This window comes from Elephantulus edwardii, unplaced genomic scaffold (genome assembly GCF_000299155.1).
Source record: "Elephantulus edwardii isolate Elephantulus edwardi_28Jun2011 unplaced genomic scaffold, EleEdw1.0 scaffold00028, whole genome shotgun sequence".
NCBI lineage: Eukaryota > Metazoa > Chordata > Mammalia > Macroscelidea > Macroscelididae > Elephantulus > Elephantulus edwardii.
This window is the reverse complement of record NW_006399778.1, coordinates 2,769,467-2,794,689: the sequence shown is the minus strand read 5'-3', so window position 1 is coordinate 2,794,689 and position 25,223 is coordinate 2,769,467.

Here is a 25,223-nt window from a genome sequence, read left to right as displayed (position 1 = left end):
ACAGCTATTCTTCAGGAGCAATATAGAAGAGGTAAAATCTCTCACCTTCCACCCTTGGCTCAAATCAGTAAAGTTTTATTGTTTCTAGAGTATTTTATTGTTTTATAACTTGATTTACATATTAATTTGAGGTTTCCAAATTTCCCCCCCCCTTGTTTAAAGTGCAATTCTAAATAGATCAAGAGATTTAACTAAACCAGTGAATAGCTAAACTGAAGTTCACTATCAGTTGAGGACTAATTCATAGCAACATTCCATCCAGTTTTAAAGGCTGTAAATCATGAGGAGAGGAAACTGACCATCCTTCCTGGATTGGGCTAAATGGACTAAATTGGAGACTCTTAGCCTTTTGGTTCTTCAGCACAACAGACAATGGACTACAGCTACCAGAGCTCCCTATAAGAGAATAACTAAGAAGTATCTATAAAGAACATGAGTATGGAATTATTTATACGAGTTTTGTGTGTATTGTGGAGTTAGAACCTTTGCAGGGTTTTCAGGGAGGAGATTACCCATCCTTCTCTTGCAGGGTAGCTGGTGGGCTTGAACCCCATGCCTTCAGGATTGCAGCACAGCTTCTTGCCACTAGCCCACCAGAGCTCTCTGTAGGAGTATGAAGAATAATGAGGAGCTCTAAATAGTCTACTCTGTAGGGAATTGCACTGCCAACCCAAAGGCCGCACATCTTTTTTTCATGGTCAGAATCCACCAGTGACTCTTAGGAAGAAAAATGGGCAATTTCCTCACTTAGGATTTACAGTCTCTGAAACCAGCTGTGAGTCAGTTCAGAGAAAATGGAATGATAATGATATGTCAAAAATTGAAAAATATTCCATACATTATGATAAGAATGAAAAGAAAGAAAAGTTCAAATGTGAGGTTGATCAGGTCTTTAGATTTTCATTAAAACCTAAAGAAAGGTTGAAAAGCTTTAGGTTTTGTTTTTATATTTGTATGTATGCTTATAAACATGGTTTTTATTAAAAATGAAAGAACATTTTAGCTAACAACTTGCTTCTATAGATTTGGTAGGGAATTTTAAGACACTAATGGTCAGGAAGTAAAATCTCACTGCAAGCTTCCTAAACAAAGCTACTACCTATCTGTCAGTTTGTTGTACTTTGAGGATTTAGGTATTAGGGAGATGCTGGATGGCATGCCATGTTGTTAGGTACCATTGAGTCAACTATGACTCATAATGACCTTGTAAACAACAGATCTGAACCGTAACTTATCCTGCACCATCCTCACTATCTCTGTGACATGCTGAAGCCCATTGTTGACAGTCATCTTTGTGAGGGGCTTCCTCTCTTTCTTTGTCCCTCCACCTTTCCCAGCTTCATATCTTTTCCCAAGGACTGGCCTCTCCTGATAACATGCCTAAAGTATGTGAGACCAAGTTTCACCATCTTTACCGCTAAGGAGGAAGCTGGTTATACTTCCTTCTAGACAGGCTGTTTTTGGTTCTTTGGTCAGTCCATGGGATATTCAGTACTCTTTTCGAACACCACAATTAAAAAGCATCCATTCTTCTTCTTTATTCACTGTTTAACTTTCAGGTGCATAGGAAGCAATTGAAAATATCATGGCTCACATTAGGTGCACTTTAGTAGTTTTTTTGTTTGGGGATTTTTTTTTTCCCCCTTGTGTACCTTCGAATTGGATCCAACTGGCACAGGATAATTGTCCCTCCTTCTCCAGCAGAGCATCTGGTGGATCCGAACCACACACCTTTGGGATTACAGTGCAGCAGCTTCTTGCCACTAGCCACCAGAGCTCCCTCACTTTATTCTTTAAATTGGTATCATTGTTCTTTTTGTTTGTTTTGTTTTTTTCCCCTTTTTCTTTTATTGCCTTGTATGTAATCCTATACATTATATTTTGTACGTGTACTTTATATTTTATACAATCATTCAATATATTATATTTTATATAGTTAATTACCATTGCTCTATGCCTATTATCAGTCCATCTTTTCAAGCCCTGATTAAACGTTTCCCATTACTGCACACTTCCCACAAACTAATCTCTGCTGTCCTGGTGATTTTTCCCCTTACCATTTTTCTGTCCCTCTTCTCTCTTTTCCCTTCTGAATATTTGTACATATCTTACTCATTTATCCTCCTATTTTAAAAGTAGTGGCCTTATGCAATATTTGTCCTTAAGTGACTGAGATGTTTCACTCAGCAAAATGCTCTCTAGTCTCTACCATACTATAGAGTATTTTACAAAATTATTGCTCCTTACTTAGTGTTGCATAGTATTCCTTTGTGTGGATATACTGCATTTCTCAATCCGTTCATTTTTTGATGGGCATTTCAAGACTTCCATTTTCTTGCTATTGTGAATAATGCTGCAATGAACATAGATCATAGCAAATTTTCATTGTCCTTTAGTATTTGTAGCATAGTGGTTTTATTTTTCAAAATGGCTTTCCTAGCCATTGAGTTTAACTTTGCCACATGAATGGGCAGGATCATGAAAATAGGGCATGTTAGTCTATCTACAAGGAGGCTGTCTGGTATCACCGTTAAACTGAGAAGATTCAGTAGCAGAAATTTGGGACTTTCAGCCAACAAAGGGAGCTCTAGTGGAAAGCAGTTGTGCTGCCGTCTCATAGGCATGTGGTTCAGATCCACCAGTTACTCTGTGGGAGAAAGATGGGCAGTCTCTTCTGACATGATTTAAACCCACTGGAGGGTCAGCTGTGAGTTGATCCTTACTCAGTGGTATACACTAACACACAACTAACAAGGAAGAGGAAGCAGTGGTGAATCCTTTGGGCCCAAAATTTCCATGGCAGCCTGAACAAGATCTACACAAAAGCAATAACAGCAAAGAATCAGAGACCAACCTGAGACAGACATGACTTAGGACTCTTATTGCCCAACAATGTTAGAGACAGAGCCTTCACCCAAACTTGCAGGAGGACTAAGGAAAGACTCATACTTGGTAGAATGAAGAGAACTCTTCACACTGACCTACACAGTGAGGCTGAAGGTCAAAGTGAAGTGCCTAAGATTTCACTTGAAAAGCTGCCTGGATTGCTGCTAATCCAAATTATAGCCTGTTAAAGTCCCTAATAAATTCTATATCCGTGAGTATGATTCTGTAAAGGCTAAGTAGTCATTGCAACAAATTTCAGGCCCAGCAGATCAGGAAGATTTGGTGTTGTAATTAGTAGAAACAGGTGTCGGAGCATGGGAGACCATGTTTGACCTTACAGAAATTAGTGTACTGTGGATGTATGTGGTTGATGAGTACACGTTCTCCTTTTTACACTTCATAGAGGTCAAACATGATGCTGCCTACCTCCACTTTACAGTACTTTTAAAAAATTTTTTTTAATTTTTAAATTTTTTTTTATTTCCATGAACATCTACAGAGATTTTACTTTTAAGAGGTCTGTGGTGTTAGAACTTTGAAAAATGGCTTTTATATCCATTGCAAAAGCCCCTGCTGGGAACATGGTCTCCAGCTACCTCAACTGTGACATATGGTCTTGCAAATCGTCAATAGCTGTGGGACTAATATAAGGGAGACCACTTTTCAGACTGTGAAGAGACTGTGGCAAAGTGTAGCCTGACAGAACCCTGGAGCCAAAGTTAAAGGTTTTTCTTTCAGCAACTGAATGAAGAGTTGACTTGTGACTGCTGTGAGACAAAGCTTGCTGGATGAGTGAGGAAACCAGAAATTTGTGCTGCTGAACTGAACCTAGGACTTTCACTTGTTGACTGAGAAGCTCCCTGAACTAACTGAGGAATTGTGTCTTGATCTGTCTTGAGGCTGCTGTTCACTAAACCTGGACTTTCACTATGTGATATCCCTTGTCTCCTTCACCCCCCAACCTATTTCCCTAATAATCTCCACAACTGTGAATAAAGTCTGTGGGTCAATTTGCAATGAAAATTGGACTATGATTTGTAGAAATAGGTGCAGGAGCATGGGGTGGGGGAGTGACATGTCTGACCATATAGGTATTTGTGTGGTCCTATGGATGTTATTCTTGGAGACTATGCTCAATGAGGAGGAATGTGGCATCAGAATTTGAGGAAGACTAGTAAACAACTTGTGTTGTTCAGCTTGCTTTGCTCCACAATCAACACTCTTGGTAGTAGCAGCCAGGAAATCAAAAGATATAATTACATTGGGGAAGTCTATTGTAAGAGACCTCTCCAGAGTACTGAAGAGCAACAGTGTCAGTCTAGAGACTAAGAAGTACCTGATCCAGGCCTTGATCTTTGCAATTACTTGCTATGCATCAGAGAGCTGGACAATCACTAAGAATTCTAGAAGAATCAATGCCTTTGAATTGTGGTGCTGGAGAAGAGTATTTAGTATACCATAAATAGGTCCATACTGGAGAGGGTGAAACCAGGCTACTAGTTGGAAGCAAGGATTTTGAAACTCCATCTGACATACTTTGGGCATGTTGCCAAGAATGACTAGTCCTTGGAGAGGGACATCATGCTTGGAAGTGTATAGGGACAGTGCAAGAGAGGAAGACCCTGGAGGGAGATGGATTGACTCAGTGACTGGGGTAATGAGGATAGGTGTGTCAAAAGCAATGAGATTGGCTCAAGATAGATTAAGATTTAGAGCTGTTGTACATAGGTTGCTATGAGTCACAGACAACTTGATGGCACATAACAACAACAACAACAACAACATGGATGTTATTGATGGGGACAGTTCCTCTTTTATGAAGTGAGCAGAAGTCAGACTGGCCTTTCTCATGTTACCACTGTTTTTTTTAAAAGGTCCTTGACAACAGAATTTTCCAATGCAACATGTCTTATGATTTCTTGGCTGCAATTACCATAGGTATTGATTGACAACTTCAGTCTTCTCCATTTATCATGATATTGCCTATTGATCCAGCAGTGATCCCTTTCCCCTCTTTGATGTTGAAATCTAATCCATATTGAAGGCTGTAGTCTTTGATCTTCTGCAGCAAACATTTCAAGTCCTCTTCACTTTCTGCAAGCAAGATTGTGTCATCTGCATAACACAGTTTGTTGATGAATCTTCCTCCAATTCTGATATCACATTCTTCTTCATACAGTTCATTTTCTTGAATGATTTTCTTAGCAGACTGATTGAATAGGTATGGGGAAATGATATACTCCTAACACACGTCTATCCTGATTTTAAACCGTGCAGTGTTCCGTCGTTCTATTTGGGCAGCTGCTTCTTGGTTTATTTATAACTTCATTTTTGTTTTTTTCTAGTTAAAAACAGAGAAAAGTGTTAAGAAAGAGAGACTCTTGCAGAAGACAAGAGGAAGTCTACCTTGAGAGATGAAAGTAGAGGATAGGTTTTATATGAGCACAATAAAATGTTCTGTGATTCTCATTTGTTTCAACGTTAGCCATAATTTGTTATGATTCATGTAATCAAATACCTTTATGTTGTCAATAAAATTCAAGGAAACATCTTTTCTCTGCTTTCAGCCCAAATCCTTCTGACATCAGCAATGATATCTCTGGATCCATAGCCTCTTCTGAATCCAGCTTGAATTTTTTAGCAATTTTATCAGTGTACTGTCCCAGCCATTTTGAATAATTGTAAGGTATAAGTGTTTCAGTTACTATTACTGTAGACAGGCATCAACAGAATTTCCACAGTAAGTTAGGCAAAATTAAAGGCATAGTGGTATTTCTTGATAGAAGAGGACATGAGGTGTTTGGTGCAAAAGTTCAAGGACCATAATCTTCAATATAGATTTAAGCTCAACATCAAGAAAGATTCTTCAACAGTGGGCCAATTAGCAGCTTTATGGTGGATGCAGAAAAGAAACTTCAGCTTGCTTGGTTTCACAGTCAACACTCTTGGCACCAGCAGTTAGGAAATCAAAAGATGAATTGCATTGGGAAAGTCGGGTCAGGGACCTCTCTAGAGTACTGAAGAGCAATGATGTCAGTCTGGAGACTAAGTTGTGCCTGATCTAGGTCATGATCTTTGCAATAACTTGCTATGGATCAGAAAGGACAGTAACTAAAAATTGCAGAAGAAGAATCAATGCCTTTGAGTCGTGGTGCTGGAGAAGAGTGTTGAACATACTGTGGACTGCCATGAGAGTAAACAGGTCTATCCTGGAGAGGGTGAAACTGAGCTTCCCACTGGAGGCAAGGATTTTGAGGCTACATCTCATATACTGTGGGCACGTGGCTAGGAGGGACCAGGCCTTGGAGAGGGACATCTTGTTTGGAAGGGTGGAGGAAAAGGGCAAGAAAGGAAGACCCAGGATGAGATGGATTGACTCAGTGACTAGAGAAAGGGGATTAGGTCTCTCAGAGATGATGAGATTTGTGTAGGATAGGGCAGATTTCACAGCTAATGTACACAGGGTTGGTATGAGTCACAGGCGACTTGATGGTGCGTAACAACGACAACCATTAAGTCAGCTTCCCGTTCATGACAACTGTACTTATAGAAGTATATATTGCCTGATCCTATCCCATCTTTATGATTATTGTTATCTTTGAGTCTGTTATTGAGGTATTATGTCAATCCATCTCACTGAGAGTTTCCCTAATTTTAATTGACAAGTTACTAGTCATGTTGTCCTTTCCTAGTGATTACTTTTTTTTCTAAGGATGTATTTAAGATAAGTGAGTTGAAATCCCACTGTCCAAGCTTTTTAAAAGATTAGCTGGTGAAAACTCTATCGATCACAACCAGTTATTATTTAATGTTGTGTAGAAAGATGAGCCCTCTAATTTTGAAGGCATCAAAATGCAGAATCCTATGATTTAGGCTAGACGGATTCAGAACTCTTACCTATTCACCTCTCAAAAAGAAACACTTTATGTCAAGAGATTAAATAGGTACTTAATTCTAAATACTTATTGCCAATTTAGAAAGTACTCATTTGAAGGATATTATCTTGCATACTTGTATCTTCATTCAGCTCCTTTAAATGTTTTGGTAAGATCTTTCTGGCTTCAGTATTACAACTTAAGCCTCATGGCCACATCTTGGTCTACAAACAGATGCCACTTATGGGGGTATGTACTATGAAATAATGTGAAGATTTTATATCATATTTTCCCTAACATTTATATTCAGAAGTGAAATTACAAAGAGCATTGTCTTATATAAAATTTTTAAATGACATATGAAAATTTATTCCCTCTCACTCTCATAACTGTCAGGTCAGAACTGACTCATTGCTGACCCTCCAGCAGGTTTTTGGAGGCTATAAATCACACAGGAGGGGATTGCCCATCTTTCTCCTGGGAGCACTTGGTGGGTTTGGACCACCAAAGAGGCACCATCTTTGGGTTAGTAGTGCAACTTCCTACAGCCTAGGCTACCAGAGCTCCCTTGAAAAAGTATTGCTCCTTATCTTGTTTGGATCCACCATTAACACCCTTGGTACCATCCATCAGGAAATAAAGAGATGCATTGCACTGTAAAAATCTGTAGTTGAGGACCTCTCCAAATGAGGAGGAATGATGTCACTTTGAGGACTAAGGTGCATCTGATTCAGGACATAGTCTTTCTGGTCATTTGCTATGCATCTGAGAGTTGGACTATGAATAAGGATGACAGAAAAAGAATTGATGCCTTTGAGCTGTGGTGTTGGAGAAAAGCACTGAACATCCCATGGATGGCCAAGAGGACAAACAGATGCCTTGGAGCAGGTGCAGCCAGAGTGCACTTTGGAGGCAAGAATGATGAGACTTTGCCTCACATACTTTGGGCATGTTGCTCAGAGGCTCTATTCTTTGGAGAATAACATGAGGCTTGGAAGGGTGGAGGGTCGGTGAAGGAGCTTAAGACTCTCAGCCAGGTAGATTAACATGGCGACTGACACAATGGGCTCTTGTGTGTTCAAGAAGTGTGAAGATGGCACAGGATAGAACAGGGTTCAAAGCTTTTGTTCATAGGGTCACGATAAGTCGTACTTGACCACACCTAACAACAGCAACAAATCTAGGAATAATTTTGAGAACTCTTATATGTTAATTATACTTATATTCCTAACTACTAACAGTGTATATATGAGTCAAGCTGTCATGGTTTATATGTCACTGAACTGAAAGAACACTGGTACCATCTGAGTTCTTAAGAGAAACTCATATTGTAGACTAAAATCTATTGAGATGTTGACTCAGTCATCAGCTTTCTGATAATTGTATTCAAACTCAACTCATTGCCATCAAGTTGGATCTAACTTGGTAGGTGACCCTCCAGAAAGTTTTCAGAGGCTGTAAATTGCAAAGTAGGAGATTGCCTATCTTTCTCCTGCATAGAAGCTGGTGAATTTGAACCACCTACCTTTGGGTTGACAGCACAACTCTTGACTCACTAAGTCACCAGAGCTTCCTAATGGTATTTCAGGCCCCCTTTCCCCTCTCACTTGCATCTCTCTCTCTCTCTCTCTCTCTCTCACACACACACACAGACACACACACACACTTTCATTCTCATAAATTACAAAGCAACTCCATAGGACAATAGAATTAAAGTTTCTGAGGCTTTAAATCTTTATAGGACCAGACTACTTCATCTTTGTTTTATGGAGCAGTTGGTGTATTTGAACCATCTGTCTTTCAGTTAGCAGTCCAGCACTTAATCCACTATGCCATTAAGACTCTTTCCATACAGGAGATCCTGAATGTTGCTATTATATTCAAGATGGAATTCTTAAGTTTTCTATTTCTTTGGCATGTTATAAGCCATTGCTAAGTAGATGCCTGTTAAACTTTTCGTTACAAAATCTTTTTTTTTTTTTTTTTAAAAAAAAAGACTTTCCTGGACACTGTCTCTCACTCTATTCTTTGCAGGATCCCAGGTCAGTCATTTCCCTTATTTGAGCTACAGTTTCTTCTTCAAAACACATCTCACTCTGAAGTCTTCAGAGACAGAGGTGCCACTTCTTTATCTTCGTGCTTCTTTAACTTATTCTGTGCTCTGTTGAGTCTTGTTTTGTTTTTACACATTGTTGAAAGACTTTCTAAGTTCTAAAAAAAAAAATAAAAAAATAAATCATTATCTTTGAGTCTGAACTCACAGCTGGCCTCCTGTGGATTTTGAGGCTGTAAATCACGCAGGAGGAGATTGCTTGTCTTACTCTCACAGAGCAGCTGGTAGATTCCTATGTCTGTCTTTGGGCTGGCAGCACAACTCTTTACCCAACTCTTTACCTATGAGGTCACTCAAGTTCATTCTTCTACATTAGGAAATTAAAATGTTGAACCTGGAAAACAATGTGATGTTAACGTAGGATTTTGGAGGCGTAAGGGCATAAACAGATTAGATGAGGAATTCTTAACCTGGAGTACCTGATAGGATTCACTGGGTCCATGCACATGGATTTGGGAGGAAGTTAAATTTTTGTTTTCAGTAACTTGTAATTGAAATGTAGCTTTTTTCCTTCTTCTTTTTTTTTTTAAAATTAACAGAAATTTATTCTCTCATAGTTTAAAAGGTTAGAAGTTAAGGTACCATCTCTAGGGGAAGAAGCTCTCTGTTGGCTCTGGCAGTCCTTGTTTTCTTTAGCCTCTGTAGGCACAGTGTTCCTTGTTGTTGTTGTTGTTATGTGCCATCGAGCCTGTAACTCAGAGTGACCCTATAAACAATAGCTGTGAACCCTGCCCTATCCTTAGCCAATCTCACTGTCTGGCACATCTACCTTCATTACTCCAATTACTGTGTCAGTCCATCTCATCTAGGGTCTTTCTTCCTCTCCTGCACTGTCCTTCTACCCTTCCAAGCATGATGTCCTTCTCCAAGGACTGGTATGTGAGACAGAGCTTCAAAATCTTTGCCTCCAAGGAATAGCTTGGTTTCACCCTCTCCAGAATAGACCTGTTAGGTTTCTTGGCAGTCCACAGTATATTCAATACTCTTCTCCAGCACCACAACTCAAAGGCATCAATTCTGTCTTTGGTTATTGTCCAGCTCTCTGATACAAAAGCAAGTAATTGTAAAGACCATGGCCCAGATCAGGCACACCTGTGTCTAGGCTGACATTGTTGCTCTTCAGCACTCTGGAGAGGTCTTTGACAACAGATTTTCCTGTGCAATTCATCTTTTTATTTCCTGACTGCTGGCGCCAAGAGTGTTGATTGTGGACTCAAGCAAGCTGAAATTGTTAATAATCTCAATCCTTCACCATCTATCATTGTGTTGCCAGTTGCCCCAGTAGTGAGAATCTTCGTTTTCTTGATGTTGATCTTCAATACTTTGCAGACTACAGTCCTTACCGTTGGCAGCAAATGCTCCAAGTCCTCCTCAGTTTCAGCAAACTAGGTTGTGTCATCTACATAATAAAGGTTGTTGATAAGCCTTCCTCCGATCCTGATGCCACATTCCTCCTCATAAATAGATCTTTACACATCTTCATTTCCCCCAGTGTCAGGGAGCTTCCTCTCACAGAGATCTGAGTTTAGATGGATGCACCCTAATCCTGGCAATTCTTTCTCAGTGATACTGAAGTTTCTCTTCTCAGCTTGATTTCCTTCCTTTTTGTCTTTAGTAAGATAAAAGGCGTTACAGGGTACACACTAGGAAAACTGCCCTTACCTCTAATCTCAGGGTTGTGACACAGTATTCTACCTTCAGTCTTTTTACAGATTATTAAATCATGGGAAATCATTACCTACTTTTTAAATTATATCATTATTTTTATATATGGTTTTTGGAAGAGAGACAATTTAATCCATGACATTCTACCCTTTGCCCCCCCAAATCCGTATCCTTGTCACATGCAAACATTTTTACCCCGTTATAGCATCCCAGAAGTTCTTGGGTTTTGGGGTTTTTTTCAATTTTTATTTTATACTGTTTTATTTACAACACTGCATCTTTCCCATTTCCTTCACACATACCACTTTACCCATCAAATTTAGATAACTCCAAATCGAAATTCAGTCCAGGGACAAAATTCTTCTTCCTTTGTGACTCTTTGAATGCAAGTTGCCTGTTTCCAGAGCACAATAGTGACAAAGGCACAAAGTAGCTATGAAACATTGTGTTTTCTTGTAGTATAAATGTAGGCCAATAAAATCACAACTGAATGAGGAGCACTTGTAACTTTGTCACCAGTATAAATTGCAGAAATGTGCTCATCACATGGCAGTTGCAGCAATATTGAAATATTTTCCACTAATCACTCTTAAATTTTATTTCTTAATAAGGAAATATTTATTCCTATATAATAAAACTTTAATATTTTGTTAACTACTTGAGTATAATTGGTTTTCTTTATAATATCCTATATTATACATAACTTTTTAGACATGTTAAGTGCCATCGAGTTGCAGGCAACTCATAGCGACACTATGAAGGAGACTCTTTGACGCTTGGATGTCTCTTCATCCTCTCTCCAGGTTCATAGGGTTTCCGGAGGCAAGCTATTATGGAAGTGGATGCCACTCCTCCTTCAAGCTTGTTTTAATCGGGGAGCTCCACCCCACTCTCTGTCTGCATTGGGTAACCAGTCATTAATGCATTTGACATCAGTGTCACAGTGTTCAGCCTCACAGCAACCAAAAGTGATCGCGGTAAGGCAACTTGTACACCAGGGCTATACGACCTAGAGGAATGTCTAAACAAAAACAATGAAAGACAGGCCTAGGGCCGCAGATTAAAAGTCACCCACCTTCGGTTTGGTAGCATCGCCTTCTGTCCACTGGGCCAGCTGATCTCTCTCTCCATGTTGATGTTATTGTTGTTAAGTGCCGTGGAGTTGCAGGCGACTCATAGCGACCCTATGAAGGAGAGTCCTCAACACTTAGGTGTCTGTCATCCTCTCTCCAGGTTCATAGGGTGTCCCGAGGCAAGCTATTATGGAAGTGGATGCCACTCCTCCTTCCAAGCTTCTTTTTAGACTTATACATTATTAATTTGAAACTTCACTCTGAGAAGTGGTGTATATAGGTTTCTTTACCCTGTTAAAAAGGTAAGTGGAATGGCTTTGTTCTTTGGAAAATACACACTAATTAGGGGTAAAAAGTTGCAGTGTCTCTTATTCTTAATGATTTAGGGGGGAAATGTGCTTGTATGTATTATATGCAGAAAGAGAACATAAAACAGATTGGCTACTATGTAAATAACTGAAATAACTGATGAGTGTATGTAAAAGATATGTGTGTTCTTTATGCTACTCTGGAAACTTTTCTACAAGTTTGAAATATATGCAGAAATAAAGAACTCCTATTTTGAATCATTTGTTCTACCTTCTCATTTTGAAGCATTCATATTTGGGAAGATCACATAACAAGCTAGTAGCAGTTAGGGACAACATCCATATCTTTAGGTGTTATTTCTTTCTTCATAACACCAATTGAATCCTTTGTTGTTTGTGTTCGAATGGCAAATGTTGAGCCACACATTTTTACTTCTCTTTTTCAGTCTTTTAGTTCCTCAGAGTAAGTTCCTTCTACTAGACAACTAGAGTAATATAATTAAATACATCTTTTACTTCCTTCATGATTAGGCAAGGATCAAGTTTTTGGGCTCTACGGTTGAAATGCTCCTTTATTTTGGTAGGTTCAACATCTTTCTTATTGCCAGTTTTTTCCTGTACCTGGTTGACTTCTTTTATATAGAATTATTGTTATCTCTTCTCCCAGAATGGTAGTATACACCATCTTTTCTGTAAGCCATTCCATTTAAAGGTCTCTTCAATGTTATTTTGTTGCTATGTGCCAATAAGTCAATTTTTTATTCATAGTGACCACATAAGACAAAAAAGAACTGGTCCAGGGGGTTTCTTGGCCAAAATCTATGTGGGAGAAACTTACCAGTGTTGTTTTTATTTTTCTACGATGGAGCTAATAGGTTGAATCTACCAACCTTTTAATTAACAGCTGAGTGATTAACCATTTTGCTACCAGGGGACTTTCAATATTATCTACTTTAAAGAAAATTGCATGATCTTCAGTAACTACATCAATCCATCTTTTTAAAGGTCTTTCTCTCTTTCCATGACCTTCCACCTTTTGCATAATGATATCTTTTTCTAAGAACTGAGCCCTCCTGACAACATGCTCAAAAGTATATGAGCCCAGGTTTTACCATCTTTGCCTCTAAGGAGCATCCTGGTTGTACTTCCTCTAAGACATACTTGTTTGTTCGTTTGACAGTACTTGGGATATTCCATATTCTTCTCCAACACCACAACTCAAAGGCATCAGTTCTTTTTCTGTAAGCCTTAATCATTGTCCAGCGCTCAGATGCATATCAGGTGATTTGAAAGGCCATGAATTGAATTAAGTGTACCTTTGTCTGAAACTGACACCCTTACTTTTCACCACTTTGGAGAGGTCCCTGACAGCAGACTTTCCCAATGTTTTTTCTCCAGATATCTTGACAGCTAGTACCAAGAGTGTTGATTGTGGACGCAAGTAAGATGAAATCGTTGACAATTTCAGTCTTATCTTATTGTTGCCTATTGATTCAATGGTGAGGATTTTTGTTTTCTTAATGGTGAGATGTAATCTAGATTGAAGGTTGTAGTCTTTGATCTTCAATCTTCAGTGTTTTAAGTCCTCCTCACTTTTGGAAAGCAAGTTTTTAATCTTTATAGCACAGGTTAAGTCTTCCTCAGAGCCTGATGCTACCTTCTTTTTCATAAAGTCCAGCTTCTCGAATGAGTTACTCAGCATACAGATTGAATTCACTTTAAATCTCAGCATTCAAAATTTAAATACAGTTTTAATCTCACCATTCAAAATTTCAGTTTGCAATCTCTAATGTGTCAGGAAGTGTGAGAATGGCACAGGATAGGACAGGCTTCAGATCTCTTGTTCACAGGATCACTATGGGTCCAACTTGACTTGATGGCATGTAACATATAACACACTCTAACAGTAATAATAATAAAAGCAATCTGTTGCTGTCAAATTGGTTCTGACTCATGGTGACCTTACAGGTACTCTGAAGCCCTAAGCTTTATAGCATTTCCAATGCTTGACTTTTTGGAAGTGCTGCACCAAGTATTTTTCAAGGCTCCATTGTGGATGTTAGACTCCCTAATCTTTCAGTTAGTCAAGTATTTAATAATTAGCAAACTCCACAGAATCCACAGTAATAACAATAAAAAAACTGAGGAGAAAGATAAAACCAAAAAGGATGTTGGAGGAGATTCTGAAAATTGCACTAGAGTGTCAAGAAGCCAAAACAGAGGGGAAACATGTTGAAGCAAAAGAGCTGAACAAGAGATTTCAGGGGGCAGCGTGAGAGGACAAGGAGAGGTATTGTGGTGGAATATGCAGAAAGCTGGAGTTGGATAATAAAAAGGGAAGACCTCTCTCTGCATTTCTCAAGCAGAAGGAACTAAAAAACAGATTTAAACTTCAAGTAGCAATTAGAAAGTTGCTATGGGCAGTATATTGAATGACTCTGAAAGCATCAAAAGATGGAGGGTTAGGGTTAGGGTTACATAAGGGTTACCTATGGAAATCACTGTACTAAAAAGAACTGATTGACATAGAAAAATTTCAGGAAGTACCATGTAAGCAGAAGCCGGTGGTGATGATGGAGAAAGTGGAAACTGCATTGAGGACATTAGCAAAAAATAAGGCCCCAGGAATTGATGATGTACCAATTGACTTGTTTTGGTTAGCAGAACCAGCCTTGGCTGCACTCACCAGTCTATGCTAGGAAATTTGGAGGGTAGCTATCTGGCCAATGGATTGGAAGAGGTCCATATTTGTTCCTGTTTCCAAGAAGGGTGTTCCAACAGAATGTGGAAACTATTGAACAATATCATTAGTATCACATGCAAGCGAAACACTGCTGAACATCATTCAAAATGGTTGGAACAGTACATAGATAGGGACCTGCCAGAAGTTCAAGCTGGATTTAGAAAAGGCTGTGGCACTAGGGATATCATTACAAGTGTCAGATGGAGCCTAGATTAAAGAGTACCAGAAGGATATCTATTTGTGCTTTATTGACTATGCAGACATTTGACTGTGTGGATCATAACAATTGTGGCTGAGAAGAATGGGAATCCCAAAGCGCTTGATTGTGCTTATGTGAAACTTATATGTGTACCAGAAGGCTATTGTGTGAGTAAAGCAGGGGAACATTAAGTGGTTAAAATTAAGAAGGGTGTGTGTCAGGGTTGTATTCTCTCTCCACACCTGTTCAATCTGTATGCCAAGCAAATTATTTGAGAAGCTGAATTCTGAAACGAATGTGGCAGGATTGGAGGGAGACTCATCAATAACCTCCGTTATGAAGATGACACATCCTTGCTTGATGGAAGGGAGGATGACTTGATGCACTTGTTACAGAAGATCAAGGAATGCACTCTTCAATATGGATTACATCTCAATGTCAAGAAAACAAAGATACCACTGGACCAATAGGATGAGGACACTGAAACTGTCAACAACTTCATCTTACTTGGATCCACAATTAACACCTTTGGTTGGAAGCAGGAGTGACATCCACTTCCTAAACAACATGCCTTCGGAAACTATGAACTTAGATAAATGTCGATAGTTGTAGAGGAGCTTCAGGCCTTTTGTCCATAGGGTCACTATGAGTTGAGCTCAACTCGAAGGCAATCAACAACAACACAACCACCCCTAGGAAAACTCTAGTGGCCTAGTGATAATAAGTTGTGCTCCCAACCCAAGGACACGTGGTTCAAATCTATTAGCTGTTCCATGGGAGGAAGATGAGGAAGATGGGCAGTCTCCTCTTGTGAAGTTTACAGCCTCTGAAAACCATCTGGAAGATCAGCTATTAATTGGTTCTGACTTGATGATACACAGAAACTACTGCCATTTATCTGTTACTTTGTCTTACTATTGGAGCTTGTGTATTAACATGGTGCTGAGAGCTATGCCACTGGTATTTCAAACACCAGAAGGTCCCCATGGTGGACAGGTTTCAAGAGAGCTTCCAGAGTAAGACAGATTAGGAAGGAAATGGTGCTGACCTTCCATTTCTGAAAAAATGGTCTTTAAAAACTCTGAACAGCAGCTGAACATTGTCTAATGTAGTGTCAGAAGATGAGTCCCTTAGGTTGGGAGTCACTTAAAATACTACTAGAAAGGAACTACCTTTTCAAAGTTGAGCCTAACTTAACCATGTACCTGGAGTAAAGTTTTTAGCGAACCAAGAACCCTAATCCACTAATGTGATACCATTAAAAATGAGGGGAAACAGCTGCAAACAAATATTAATAATTGGAACTTGAAACATAAAAATCTGGGAAAATTAAAAGTTGTTAAAAAGAAAATGTGACTCACAAAATTTGATATACTGGGAATTATGCATTCAAGTGGACTAGTATTGGCTATTTTGAATCAATCATGTGGTCTGTTATGCTTGCAAAGACAATTGAAAAGGAATTCCATGGTATAAATTGTAAAAAAGAAATTTTCAAGATCTATACTGAAATAAAATGCTGTCAGTAATAGAATCATATCTGTGGTGTCAAGGTTTATTATTCAAAATGGCCTTTCTAGTCATTTACTTTTACTTTGTGACATGGCTAGGTGGGATCATCCAAACATGGTATCTTAGTCTGCCTACAAGAGAATTGTCTATTTTAACTATTCCACTAGGTTCAAATTGAGCTAATTCAGCAGCAGAAGTTAAGAATCTCAATATTAACAAGGAAGAGGAAGCTGGGAACGTAGCATGTATCCTTTGGGGCCATAAATTCCTTTACCAGCCAGACTAGCATCTACACAGAGCAATAGAAGCCTCAGTAGAGAACCAGAAACTAATATAAGACAGAGCTGGGATTGCCACCCACCAGAACCAGAGCCAGAAGCCTTCATGCAAGATTGCTGGAGGACTTTAGGTGAGCTCAGGAAGGACAGACGGGCAAAAGCTCGCTTGATTTTTATTTTCAGTATGAATACAAACCATGAAAGCCGGCCCTCACCCTCACGATCCTTCTGACCTTTGGGGTTTTTTTTGTTTTTTTGGTTTTTTTTTTAAAATATGGAACGCTTCACGAATTTGCGTGTCATACTTGCGCAGGGGCCATGCTAATCTTCTCTGTATCGTTCCAATTTTAGTATATGTGCTGTCGAAACGAGCACGACCTTTGGGGTTTTAAGCAGGAGGTGTGGCTTGTGGTGGCCAGTGGTGCTTTTTGATCCTTCGATGTCGGCCCTTCCTATCATCATGAAGCAAAATTGACCAAGTGTTGTATTGTTCACCCACTAACAGGGATGTGTGCTGGGTTTAGACCATCTTAAGACAGGTTAGTTTTACTTTACTGATGATGTGTTGTTGCCATGGTAATCCTTCGCAGTTAAAAAAAAAGGATTGCTGGAGAACTTAGGAAAGATGTCATAACTGGGAGGACTAGGGGAATTTTGTAACATTAACCTAAGCAACAGATGCTGCCCTGGACGTGCTCACCAAGTTGTGCCAAGAAATCTGGAGAACAACCGCTTGGTCAACTGACTTGAAGAGATCTATATTTGTTCCCATTCCAAAGAAGCGTGACCCAACAGAGTGTGGAAACTATAGAACAATCTCATTGATTTCACATGCAAGCAAGATTCTACTGAAGATTATCCAAAAATGACTGGAACAACACATCAGCAGAGCCAGAAGTCCAGGCTGGGTTTAGAAGGTGTCATGGTACTAGGAATATTGTAGCTGATGTTAGATGGATCTTTGCTGAAAGCAGGGAATACCAGAGGAATGTGTATCTGTGTTTCATTGACTATGCAAAGGCGTTTGACTGTGTGGATCATAACAAATTGTGGCTGACTCTGAGAAGAATGGGAATCCCAGAACACTTGATCGTTCTAATGTGAAACCTATTCTTGGACCAGGAGGCAGTCGTAAGAACAGAGCAAGGGAACACTGCATGGTTCAAAATTGGGAAGGGCGTATGCCAGGAATGCATCCTATCTCCATACCTTTTCAACCTGTATGCAGAACAGATTATCTGGGAGACTGGACTCTATGAGGAGAAATGTGGCGTCAGGATTGGTGGAAGATCTATTAACAATCTGCGTTATGCAGATGACACAAGCTTGCTGAAACTGAGGAGGACCTGAAGCACTTGCTGCAGAGGGTCAAGGACTGCAGCCTCCACTATGGACTGAGGCTCTATGTAAAGAAAACAAAGATTCTCACCACTGGACCAATTGGCAGCATCAGGATGAATGGTGAAGAGATTGAGATTGTTCACAGCGTTAGTTTGCTTGACTCCACAGTCAACACTCTTGGCACCAGTAGCCAGGAAATGAAAAGGCATATTGCCACGGGAAAGTCTGCTGTTAGGGACCTCTCCAAAGCACTGAAGAGCAATGGTGTGTCTCTGGAGACTAAGGTGCCATGGTCTTTGCTATCATTTGTTATGCATCAGAGAGTTGAACAATGACCAAGGGGGATAGAAGGAGAATTGATGCCTTTGAGCTGTGTGCTGGAGAAGAGTATTGAGAATACCATGGACTGCTAGGAAAACAAACAGATTCATCTTGGAAAGGGTTAAATCGGGTGGCTCCTTGGAGGCTCCGTCTAACATGCTTTGGACATGTTGTAAGGAGAGACCGGTCCTTGGAGATGGACATCATGCTTGGGAGGGTGGAGAGACAGTGCAGGAGGGGAAGGCCCTCTATGAGGCGGATTGATTCAGTGACTGGAGTAATTGGGATGGGTGTGTCAGAGACAATGCGATTGGCACAGGACAGAGTAGAGTTTAGGGCTGTTGTACATAGGGTTGCTATGAGTTGCAAGCGACTTGGCGGCACATAACAACCACCACCACCACCACCTAAGCAAGCTATCTGGATTAAAGGATTGTATCCTGCTGGCAACATTAATTATATCCTGTTAACTTCTCTAAAAAGCCCTGTAACTATGAGTATGGTTCTATGAAGCCTTTGTCCCCATTGCAAGAGAATCTGGACCCTGTATGGCAGAAAGATTAATGTTGGAATTACCAGAAGTAGGTGCAGGAGCATGGGAGACCATGTTTAGCCTTGAAGGAATTAGTTTTGTACTGTGGGTGTTGTTGATGGGGACAGTTCTCCTTTGTGGAGTTAGTAGAAGTCAGACTTAGCCATCCCCTTGCTGCCTACACTCTTTTAAAAATATCAATATGCATATAAGAAAACTAGTTAATATGAATATTATTCAAATTTACACACTAAAGCCAAAGGTGACAAAATTGAGGATTTTTACAGTCTGAAATTTATCAAACATGCAATCAAAACATGCTAATAGTAGCTGAAAATAGGAATGCAAAGGTTGGAAACAAAGAAGAGTTGGTACTTGGAAAATATGACCTTAGTAATCTAAACAAGGGCAGAAATCACATGATAGAATTTTGTATGACCAATGGTTTACTGACTGAAGATCCCGTTTTTAAAAGACATAAATGGTAACTATAAAAATAGACCTCACCTTATGGGATGTACTGGAATAAAATAGACTACATCTGTAAAAAGAGATGGTGGATAAACTCAATATTATCACTTATAATGTTAGGGGCTGACTGGACAACAGACTATAAAATATTCATGTTGTTCTTATGTACCTTCAAGTTGACTGGACTTATAGCATATGCAAGGTCAAATTGAAGCTGAAGGAAAGCACACCACAAATCCACAAGAGTGAAAATACAATCTTGAATATGTTGTTGTTGATTGCCTTTGAGTTGAGCATGACTTATAGCGACTCTATGAACAAAAGACCTGAAGGCCCTCTACAACTATCGACATACATATATTAAACTACATAGAGTTTCCAGAGGCATGTTGTTTAGGAAGTGGATGCCACTCCTGCTTCCATACATGTCGTAGAATGTCATTGGTTGGGTTACTTGCAATGCATAACAACCTTATGTACAGCAGCTCTGAATCCTTCCCTGTCCTGAGCCAGTCACACTAATTCCGACACACCAACCTCCATTGCCCCATTTACTATATCAATCCAGCCCATCTGGGTCTTCCTCTTTTGCACTGTCCCTCCACCCTTCTGAGCATGATGTCCTTCTCAAAGGATAGATCTCTCCTGCCCACATGCCTGAAGTAAGTAAGGCGGAGCTTCAAAATCCTAGCCTCCAAGGAGAGACTTGGTTTCACCCTCTCCAAAACAAACCTATTTATTTTCTTAGCAATCCATAGTATGTTCAAGACTGTTCCCCAGCACCACAACTCGGACACATTTATTCTTCTGTCATCCTTAGTCATTGTCCAACTCTCTGAAGCATAACAAATAATTGAGAAGACCGTGGTCTGGATTAGGCACACCTTTGTATCTAGACTGACATCGTTGCTCTTCAGCACTCTGGAGAGGTCCATGACAGCAGATTTTCCCAATGCAATTCGTCTTTTGAGTTCCTAACTGCTTGTGTTAAGAGTGTTGATTGTGGATCCAAGCAAGCTGTAATTGCTAACAACCTCAAATTCTTCTCCATCTATTATGGTGCGGCATATACCTACTTGAATTTAGAGACCATCTCATGAATAGATTTGGTGAATTGAACACTAATCACCATAAACCCGATGACTTGTGGAATGACATCAAGGACATCATACATCAAAGTAAAAGGGCATCTAAAAGACTTATAAGTAAGGAAAAAACTGAAAATGAGTGTCAAGGGAGACTCTGAAACTTGCTGTGGAACAGAGAGATGCTAAAATGAAAGTAAAACAATTATGAAGTGAACAAAAAAATTTCAAAGTACAATTCAAGAAGACAAAGCAAAGTGTCGTGATGAAATACCTGCAGGTAGAAACCAAAAGGGAAGAACATGCTCAGCATTTCTCAAGCTGAAATAACTAAAGAAAAAATTTAAGGATTGAGTTGCAATACTGAAGTATTCAATGGACAAACTATTGAGTGATGCAGGAAGCATCAAAAGAAGAAGATAGAAAGAGGACTTCTGAGTAAGGTGACAGACTAGACAGACCCTCTTCTATAACTCACCAGAAAACAAAGATAACAGGTATAGGTAATAATTCTGGAATACTGAGTTTAAGAAAAATAAAAAAGTAGAATACCAATGGAAAGAAGAAACCAAATCAAAACATTGAATAAAGAGGCAAATGGACAAGAGAATCACAAATTGTGACATTTTTTAACAGTGGTCTGGCTGGTATGGGAACCTAGGACTATGGTAGTATTCACTAGTGATTGGCTGATGATAGGATCCACTTCCTAAACAATATACCTCTGGAAATTCTATGAACTTTGATAAATGACGATAGTTATAGAAAGGTTTCAGGCCTCTGAGTTGTGCTTGTCTCGACAGCAATCAACAACAGCAACATCCTGCATGCTTTCCTGGAAAGCAGTGTTAATAATACCCCTAACACAGAGATACACTGCTGATGCACCAAGTGACTGGCAGCAGTTTTGCGCAAGCCCTTTCCTACCTCTACCTCAAGTTGGCCTGTACTATTTTTTAGTTGTACAACACATGCAAAGCTCTATATTCAGAGACTCTTTTTGGGTGTTGTGGACTGTGCCATATCTGGCCTGCAGCCAGTCTCTGAATAGTAAGGGTACCACTTCTGATTAGGGTCCTCTGCCTCTTACTGGGAATCCTTATAGCTATCTTGCCGAGCACATAGCACAGCCACATCTCCAGCAATGTACCTTCTGTTCAGTATGCCATCCTTGTGCTTCTCAGCAGTGACTGTATCTTCACACCATCTCTGACTGATATCCTACCTACACCCATCCTCTAGGCTAGCAAAGACAGCTTGCTTAACAACACAGACTACCTTACACTACTCTGAGGCCAACAGAAACAGTCTCAAAATGAGTGTTCTGCCCATTAACATCATCTAGACAGGAACAGATGTTACCCCTGATCTGGCTTATATCTTGGGGCCTCAGCTACCTCCCAGATTAGCACAAACTCTGACCTGACTGAAACTCCCCAATAACAAACGTCTGTTAGGCTGTTAGGCATTCTACCTCAGGCTAGATATCTTGCCTTCACACACCACCAACGTGACAAGAGCACCAACTAAGTGCCCACTCCATGCTCCTCCTCCAGGTCCCTCCTTTTTTCTCTTTTTAAATTTCCCATTGTTTTTGTAATTTTGGTTAATTATTTTTTTGCTCTTGCTTCTAAAAAAAATTATTTTTCTTTTTCACTTATTCTCTGTAGCTTCCCCCCCTTTCCCTTGCCATTTTCTCCCTCTTATTTCCTTTTTAAATTGTCCCTCCTTCTTGCCTTTTCTATTCTGGTGGCCTAGTGACAAGAAGTTGCATTACAAACCTGAAAGGACACAGTTTGAATCCCATTTTTTCTGCTGAAGAAGGATGGGCAGTCTGCTCCCATGCAAATAACTGCCTTAGAAAAAGAGGACTGAGGGGGCAAGAGGGGGAGAGAAAGGTAATTGTGCAACGATAATAAACAATTTTTTTCAAAGGTTAACTGGGAGAGGGGGAAGGAAGGAAAAGGAGGTAAAAATGTGCAACAATGAATACATGAAAATAAAACTTTTCTATAAACTTTAGTTAAAATTAAGATTAAAATAAAAAATTTTATTTAAAAAGAAAAGAAAACCCACTGCACTGGAGAGTCAGCTATGGGTTGGTTCCGACTCGAATAGTACACAACTTTCTGATTCTCCTTCCTTTTGTGTCCCTGACACTTTTTGGTATTTCTCTTTCCTTCTACTGTCCAGTCTTGGGTTTTGCATGTTTTTAAATTGTTTTCTTTTGTTTCCCTTTTCTTCCATCTAGTAAGAGAAAGCAACAGAACCCAGCCACACATACACCTTCTGCTGCTTTATCCACTGTTCAAGACTAAAGACTAGTTCCTGCTACACTTAACTGGCAAAAGGCAGCAACTATCTCCTCTCTTAACTGTTCTGCATAAAAACAGAGAACTGCCCACACCGCTGTCCTCTAACAGACTCACAAGAAGACCGAAGATAAAGCAATAAAAACTTCCAAATTAGCAAGCGATGCAGCATACTTGCACAGCTCAATCAGAGATATCAAAACAAAATAATAATACAAAGACAAAAATAATCCAAAGACTACACGACCACTATACTTCAGTGGCAACAAATAACTTTAAATCAGTAAAAAAAAGGGAGAAAAAGGACACAATGGAACAAAAAAGTGGTCAAAATCCAAACCCAGAAAATCTTTCAGAGGATGAAATGCTACTACTGGACATTCCTAAGAAGAAATGAAAAAGAACGGTAATTAAGTGTCTTCATTGGACAGAGAAAAAGTTTGAGGAAATCACAGATGAAATATAGGAAAACAGACAAAATTCTCTTGGAGAATTAAAAAAAATAATCTAGAAAATAAATGGAAACTGAGAAGCAATACAAAAAGAGCAAATTGAAATTCAGAACATTAAGACTGAAGTTTCAGAAACAGTATATTGAAGGAGAAGAGCACACGGAAACATTGGAACACAGACTTACTGAGATGGAGGACAAATCCTTTAATACTGATCAGAGGAACAATTAGAAAAGAGGAAGGAAAACAAAGAAAACATAAGAATTATGTAATACAACACCAAGAGGAACAACTTATTGCATGTGATTAGAATTCCAGAAAGAAGAGAAATGAGGGCTGAGGGGAGGAAGCACACTCCAAATCATTAAAGATTTGCTGGAAGAAAATTTCCCAAATATTATGAAAAAGATAAAATTTAAGAAGGCCAAGCAAATTTCAAACAGAAGAGACTCCAAAGGAAAATCACCAAGACATATCGTGATCAAATTTTAAAAAATGAAAGACAAAGATACTGAAGTATCTTGGGAACTATGAAGAGTTACCTACAAAAGATAACTAATAAAATTAAACTCCAGTTTTTCAGAAGAAACCATGCAGGCAAGTAGGCAAATGGAATGATATATGTAAAACTCTGGGGTGGGGAGGAAATACCATCCAAGAATTATATATGCAGCAAAATTGTCCCTCAAGTATAACATTTCCAAATAAACAGAAACCAAAGAAATTTGCTTATTGACAATTAGCAGCACCATAATAATATGGAGAAAAGATTGAGGTTGTTAATAATTCTGTCTTGTCAATACAAAGAGTTAACACTCTTTGAACCAGCAGTTAGGAAATCAGAAGACAAGTTTCTTTTGGCAAGTCTGCTGTCAGGGACTTCTCCAGGGTGCTAAAGAGCAACAAAGTCAGTCTAGAGACTAAGGTGCACCTGATCCAGGACATGGTTTTCTCAATTACTTAATATACATCAGAGAGCTGGACAGTGACTAAGGATGACAAGAAAAATTTATGCCTTTGAGTTGTGGTGCAGAAGAGTAGTGAGCATACTACCATGAACTACCAAGAGAACAGATCTGTCCTGAATAAGATCAAATTGGGTTGCTCCTTGGAGGCAAGGATTTTGAAGCTTTGTCTCACATACTTTGGGCATGTTGCCAAGAGGGACCAGTCCTTGGAGAAGGACACCATACTTGGAAGGGTAGAGGAACAGCAAAGGAGAGAAAGACTCTGGATGAGATGGATTGATGCAGGAACTGTGGCAATGGGGACAAGTGTGTCAAAGATGGTGAGATTGGCTCAGGTTAGGGCAGGGTTTAGAGCTGTTGTTCATAGGATTTCTATGATTCATAATTGACTCAACAGCATATAACAAAGAAATTTGTTAAAACTGGATCAAGCCATTGTTGTCAAGCACACCTTAGTCTTTAAACTGACATCATTGCTCTTATACCACTTTCAATGAAGTGAGTAGAAAGAAACTCAACAAAGACACAGAACTAAATAATACAATAAACCAACTTGATCTTGTAGACATATAGAAAAGACTCCACCCAACAAGAGCACAATATACATTCTTTTCAAGTGCAAACGGAATATTCTCCAGAATAGAGCATATGCTAGGTCTCAAAGAAAGCCTCAATAATTTTTTAAAAAAATATGAAATATTGCAAAGGATCTCCTCAAATCACAGTGCTATAAAAATAGAATATAACCAGGAGAGCAAAGACTAAAAAAGTCAAGTATATGAGCACAAAACAACATCCTACTTGAATAATAGGAGAACTATCTTAAATTATTGAAGTAAATGAGAAATAACACACAATATACCTAAATCTTTAGGACACAGCACAAGTAATACACAGAGGTCAATTTACAGCAATACCCCCACACACCAAAAAAATAACTCAAAATATTACCTTAACAACATCTCCCACTGAGGAACCCAAATCACTACCTTAACTCAACCCCTCCCACAACTAGAAAAAGAACAGAATGCTAAGCCTACAGTTTCCAGAAAAGACAACAGCAGGAAGAAATGAAATTGTAAAAAAAAA